Source organism: Saccoglossus kowalevskii, chromosome 2 (genome assembly GCF_978046115.1).
Source record: "Saccoglossus kowalevskii chromosome 2, keSacKowa6.1, whole genome shotgun sequence".
NCBI lineage: Eukaryota > Metazoa > Hemichordata > Enteropneusta > Harrimaniidae > Saccoglossus > Saccoglossus kowalevskii.
Genome location: NC_140642.1, coordinates 5,741,732 through 5,749,107, shown reverse-complemented (window position 1 = coordinate 5,749,107; position 7,376 = coordinate 5,741,732).

Genomic DNA, 7,376 nt, shown 5'->3' with positions numbered 1-7,376 from the left:
ATCTAATTGTTGGTGGTTTTTATACAAGTCCGGGAACAGCAACACATAACAACAATTAAACAAATATTCTAAAAGTATAAGACAACTGACAATACAATATAAAAGTACAATATGCAATATACTACAACTATTAGATACTATCCTAATCCCGAGGATACATTATTGTACTACAACCACTGAATGACACTTGACTAGAGTGCAGTGTCATTTGAATGTAGAATTAGATTACTTTGTACAGATTGTTTCAACTAATTTCTGAAGAAATCCAACGTCATATTTGGAATGCCGATTCTTTGTTGAACAATATATACTTCAAACTCGACAAAACTCGACTTGTTCTGTAAATAAAACAATCCAATATATTAATGTCTTTAGTTTAGAAAATCTTTGCATCAGTTTTATTCTAAAAACTTGTAGATCCAAACGTACAGGCTGTAAGACGCCTTCTAGTTGCTCAATAAATTTGAAAGCTGTCATATACAAGTTTGATTAGATATTTTCTTAATTAGTTTATGATAAAGATGTCAGTTGGTCTTCAGTCATTTTTCACCTCTATAATTCTTTCTTACAGATTCAATGGATTCAAATACATTTTCGCGAATGTGCCAGGTTTGCCAGGAATTAAGGTAATGTTTTAATTAAGTTGGCAATTTCACCCAATTTGTTTTTGTAACTTTCATTTGTTTGTAACTGGGTAGGTCGTTCTGATTATGAATATACTTTATTTCCGTTGTATTTGACGTCGGAGATTCGAATTGCCACCTAGTCATTGTAAGAGCACATTCACTCCACAGCTACTTACAGTGGCGAAGCGCATTCGCCGAGTTCGAATCTCGTATTGTATGTTTTTATTTTCCTAAACAGGGGCGGATCTAGGATTCTGGAATAGGGGGGTGGGGGCGATAAGTTGGCCGAAGGCCAAGTTCGCGACCGCCGATGGCGGGAAGCCCTGTTGGTTGTTAAAAATAGGGGGGCCGCGGCCCCTTATAAATCCACTCATGCTAAATTTCGATTTCATCTTTTTGGCAAGTCAGCAAGATTGCCTAAAGTCAAGCGAAACAACTGTGACTATCAATGCTCAGAACTGTTGCCTAGCAGAGAAACATTTAAAAAAAATTGTCCAGTTTTAATTATTTCTTGACAAACTTATGACATGTTAAGGCATTTTACACTTATGAATCGAACGTCAATATGAAGCTTATACATCACATGCAGTTGCATTAGCTGTGAGTCAGATTATGAGTTCAGACCATTAGTGATGTAATTCCATCTGATGTACTCAACTTTACTAATGCATTAATCATACTCTAGCTGTCTATTGAAGTGTTACTGATGAGACCCTTTCAATTCATCTATACCTTGAACAAGCAATATATCCTTTTTCATTGTTCCATGATTTGTTAAGCATCTTGATGTTGCCGTAAGAGGTTATCCCTTTTTTTGCTTTTTCTATAAAAATGACAGTGGCATACAAATTGCAGTAGCAAGAAGAAATTGGCTTGAACTAACTTCAAAGAAACCTCCACAGAATACATACTGTTTTACGGAGCATACTTTTGTTATTGACGATAGCAACGTCTTACTTTTCAGTTCAGGAAATCTTCTTTGGATGAAGGGTTCTATGGGGGATGCTTTTGTTGACCACAGTAATAATGGGGTACATGGACAGTTTTCAACAAATGACCCTCCCTTCAGCAGACGCAATGGTTAAGTTTTTTCATTCACGATTCTAAGCTAGGGTATTAGACATTCATCACTAGCATCATCAGTGTTTTTTTTTTACAGTATTGACATGTCTTGGGGTTGGTCTGATCTTGTAACTAAGGTATCAGCTGATAATTCATCTCATTAGACGTTGACCTTTCACTTTCTGTGTTGCAGTACTTGACAGTTAATCATTGTTCAACTTTAATAGCAGACCTTGGTCTCTACACCCATTTTGCTGAGATTGGGGAATTCAATGGTGGAACTGCTCCATTTCTTCAGTACCTTAAGTTTGTATACCAAGAACTTGTACTCATATGATGAGAGAGTGGTAATGAATACAGAGTCAGATAAGGAAAACCTTGGGTAGTTGATTAAGTCTACGATTGGGCTAATTTAGTTCTAGTTTTGAAGATAGTAGGTAATATTCAACTAGCAGTAATTAAGACTTCACTACTTATAAAGTCGGTGAAACTAAAATCAATTATGACCATTATGTATTGCCAAACATAACTACACAAATCCAGCAATCAAACAGACGAATGATGACTTAAATGAAAAAGAGTATTGTCATCTAATTAGAATACAAGCGCTAGAGTACAAGCATACAAGTGTTTATATAAATTCGCAGATGGTTTACATCAAATATGTATTGTTGGCAGAATTGTTTGAAGGTCTGGGTGAAATAAAATACATTATACAAATAATGCAAAAGTTTCGGTATTCATTATATCAGATGAGCAGTTACGTTGGGTTGGTTCTGATTGTGCTTTCAGCATCTCAGTATGTCATCACATCCAGGAAGTCATTGCTATATTACAAAATCAATATTAGGACGCTACAATCTTGAGTTGTCTCCCATATAACAATCAAATTCCTTCATATTGAATATATTGTTTTCTTAGGTCTCGGCAACACTTGATCGTCAAACATTACATATTTCCATATATGATGGGGTTAATTGTGGTGAATACAATATTACGTCAGGTTTCGATCAGTTTTACAAGTACCATAACGTTATTAAAACTCAGTCTAAATTTAAGTATTTTATGTTTGTTCCAATTTTAAACGCATCAAAGTGTTTACATTCTGCATAATTAGAACAGGTGTATATGATGAAAACACTTTTTAAATAGTGAACCCATCTCACACCTTGCACGAAAAACACCTTGCAAACATTCCACCTGTTTCCTTGGCAATTAACTCCAGATTTATAGCAAAACGGAATCTATTGGTTTTTGTCTCGAGGTCAAACCTTCCTGAACAAGTTAATTTATTGTTCAAAACTTTAAGAGATATCTGGCAATGAAAGTCCTGTCTCCATGTTAACTGGGTCAGGATTTCTTACAAAACATGATCGAATGGTTCTTCGCTTCGTTTCTGAAAGTATTCAATTCGTGCATAACTTGTTTTAAATTTAATTTTCTGACAAACAGCAAACACAAGCCGGTAGGCTGGTTGGTGATCCACTCCGCTCAAAAAACAAACAACATGTTTTCGGCTATTGCGATGGTAGAACATGCACGTAAAGCTAATGTCAGTTTATAACTAAAACCGGGCCCCGTGTATAAAGTTCGCAAAGAACATTCAGTCTTTAGAAGTCACTTTACTTTATTACTACTACGTATTCTGTTGTTATAATTATTATTTCCGACCGTTTTGCGATTGTATTTTCTCGATTTTTTGATCGAACGCAGCATTTATAGTACATTCAAAGTTCAAATTTGCGTTGGGATTACGTTGATACAATGTAACAATGTAGTAGTAGCAGTAGTGGCCCAGGATTTTTTTCTTATTAGTGACGGTATGACCTGCCTGCCAAGTATTAACAAAATCAACCTTGCCAACAAAATCAAAGAAGAGTTGAAAAGCCGTTACTAGTGAAAAGTTACCCACCCCCGATTTTGAGGTCAAACTTCACGGTAACGAAAAACAAAATAAAAAAAACAAATAGTAGTTTTATGTCCACATTCAAGCTGGATAGAATGGACTATTCCCGAGCGTTGTAATCCTAAAATTGTAGGGCGAGATACAATTGACGCAAAACTATTCAAAAAAAATATTTGTTTGGGCTTATGCCATGGAAACGGTGGACCAGGATTTTTTTCAGATTTTACCGCCTAACTAGAGTGAAGATGTGCCTTACCTGCCAAAACAGATATCAAAAAATTCAAATAGGAACTTTGTTCCCACACTGAGTAGAATGAGCTATGTCGAGATTTTTAGCCCTAAATGTGTAAGAGGAGATACATTTGGCGCGAAGAAATCGGCCAAGCAAAAACAATCACAGAATAATTAATAAGTGAAGACACTGGAAATCACACACATACACGCAAAGGTTTAATGATAATACTAGCGAAGTGTGTCGCCAATACTTATAAACCAGCGCCATCAACAGCATAAATTGCTGGCGGTGGTAATTACGCTAGGTTCGACCCGTCTGTCTCCTAAAGATATTATTTCATAGAATATATGATTCCCGTATAGCGTGATCTTCCACTCATAAATATAAAATTTGACATTTCACATACTTTTAGTTTCAAAATTCATCAATTACTACATTATGTGAATGTGTTTCAGTTATTTTTAAACATTGCTTCAGTAGAGTTTTGATTTGTGTTGTTTACTCACTCATGTATCATAATTACACCCAGCATGGGGATATGAGACTACTGTCACAATTCTGCAGCGGTAGTTGAGATTATTCAAGAGGTATATCTCAGGCATAAGACGTTTACACTGAAGCCATAATGGTAATGATACTTATTCGCTGACTTACAATGTGCTACGTTAAAGCTTCCTGTTTCACACTTAAAATCATTTAGGATGTGTGGTGGTGCATTATGTGTTGGTAAAATAAAAGCGTGTGTTATTTCTGAATATGTTCCAAACATATCACATATATGACATTGTTAAAAACAATTATTTCAATTTATTGATTTTGTTGTGATGGATTTATAATAATTAACACATTTAATTGAATTGATTTTATGTAAATAAATAAATACGCAAGTATTTAGAACATTAAGCAATAAGCAATGTGATAATGCTAATGTTATCTATTGTGTTTCAGACAACAATCATAACAACATGAATGTGAAGTTATATTTCACTTAATTTATTTTTGCTGACATGTTTTCAAGCATTACATGTGAATCTAATTTTCATTGCGCTGTGTCTCAATAGAGTATGAGGGGGAAATGGCATTTTCACTGGAATTTATTTCAGGGGAAAAATGTTTTCAGTGATAATGAAGTATTATGACAGATACCCTCCCCGTGGCTTTCATTGCGTATGGAAGTTATTTTCACGAGTGATGCGGTGTATCCTGCTGCCGTACTTTCACGAGCGAAGCCACGGGGAGGGAGTGGGGTTCTGTTATTATACATAGGTCCCATATTTGATTATTTCATATTAAAAAAAGAACGTGCAACAAACCGGGATAGAAATTTAGGTCGGGGAACCCAATTGCCCATTAATATATGCTCCAAGACAGTGCTGCGACCTAGCAACGCTTGTCAGTGTAGAACGCGTGTCGCTGTACGTGTGAAAATAAAATAATCATGTAAATAAACAATGTATTTTACACGCATTGTATACGTCGCTATGAGTCCCATATCGAACAGGACGCGACACGACGACTGTCGCCCTTTAGTTGGGACCACGACAGAACCAGAACTTAAACTGGGCGACTACGACACACGGTTTATGTTGAAGTTAAAAGTTCCTCCACAGATCTGTGCATTGACAAACATGCCGTGCAACTGCGGTACTCCACTGACGGAATGACTTTCGTTGACATCGGTCGTCGCTGACTCGTGAGCTGCACACTACAACTTCGTTTGTGATGTTGCTGCTTGCTGGTCGTGGATAGACTGAGTCTTGGTTACCGGTTAAATGTTGCTCATTTGGCGTTGGTAATCTTTATTTGGAACTGAGTAACGCCGCAAAGCCGCCAGCAGAAACCTCATGGTATATCGATGTTGATGGTTGCGGCTGCATATTAATCGGAGATTTTACTGCGGATCCAGGCTGCGGGTGGATCTTCCGAGAGCCCTTCAAGATTTATAAAACCCAGTTTCCAGGTGGTCAACAAACATTAAGTTCTCCCAATCCTAGTATTCTATGTGATGTACATCTAACATGCCAAAAATGCTGGTGAACGATTTGAACCCGACAAAAATAGCAGACGGAAATGTGTTTACAAAATAAAAATAGTGATTACTTGAAATAGATACCAGGAAGGGGAGGGGGTAAAAGAAAAGTTATATAACATTTTATTATTCAATAATTTATTAAAATACATAAGTTTGTCCAACTCCCTGTGATACAACACCTCAGACATAACTCATTGTACTCGGCTTGAGTGTGGGCAAAAAGTTACTATTTGAATTTTTGATATCTTTTTTATTAATGAGAAAGTTGACCCCGAAGTTAGAGTAACTGTTCAGCAGGAATGGCTTTTTAACTCTTCTGTGATTTGTTTTGACTTGGTTGATTTTGTTCATACTTGACAGGCAGGTCGTACCATCACTAATTGGAAAAACAATTCTGACCTACCGCTACCATGGCAACAGCCCAAATCTGTTTTTTGAATACTTTCGCCCCAAATGTATTACCTCCTACCAGTCTTGTAATAGCAGTGTCTAAATGATCATGCCTTTTATTCTGGCTACGTTGCGCACTGGTAAGAGATCACCGGCCGACATTGTTACCACTATCAACGTAATCCCAACGCAGCTTTGAACTTTGAAGAAAATGTAAATGCTGCCTCCAATCTAGAAAATACTATCGCAAAACGGTTGGAAATAATACATTTAACGGCTGAATACGTCCTAACAATAAAATAAAGTGACTTCTAAAGACTGAATGTTATTTTGCAAACCTTGTATAAGGTGCCCGGTTTTAGTTATAAACCGATGTTAGCTTCACGTCCATGTCCTGCCAACAGACGAAAACATATTGCTTTTTTTTACCGGTTTGTTTTTATTGGCAACCGAAGTATTTTTATTTTGTAAACAAATTTTCGTCTAGTATTTTTATCCAGTTCAAATCGTTCAGTAACATTTTTGGCATATTAGGTGTACATCACATGGAATACTACGATTGAGAGAACATGATGTATGTTGAATGATTTTTATCATAGTACGAAGTACCAGGAGGTTACTCAGTTCCAAATAAAGATTACCAACGTCAAATGAGCAACATTTGACTGGTAATCAAGATTCATTTAATCCATGACTAACAAGCAACATCACAAGCGAAATTGTAGCATGCAGTACTAGTAAGTCATCCCGTCAGTGGAGTACCGCAGTAGCACGGCATGTTTGCCATCAGCATTGTATTCAAACGAATCACGTGGTGTGCCGTTCTCGTTCATACCCGGGATTCGATCAATAGGGGAGTTCCAGTAAAAAAAACACATTGCAAATCATGCAAGTTCAACATTTTCAAACCAATATACTAAAACAGGAATGCTCAGCGATGAAAAAGAAGGATAGATATTACTTTTCACTATACACATCTCTGTTGATACTATCCCTAACATATTATACTCCCAATTACTCCTGCGTAAAATGGACTAGCCTCTTTTCTTGTTGACATTCAGAGTAAAATCATGTGACAGGCTGTTAAAATTGGCTGTTGCATACTCTTTCGCCGGTCTGGAAAAT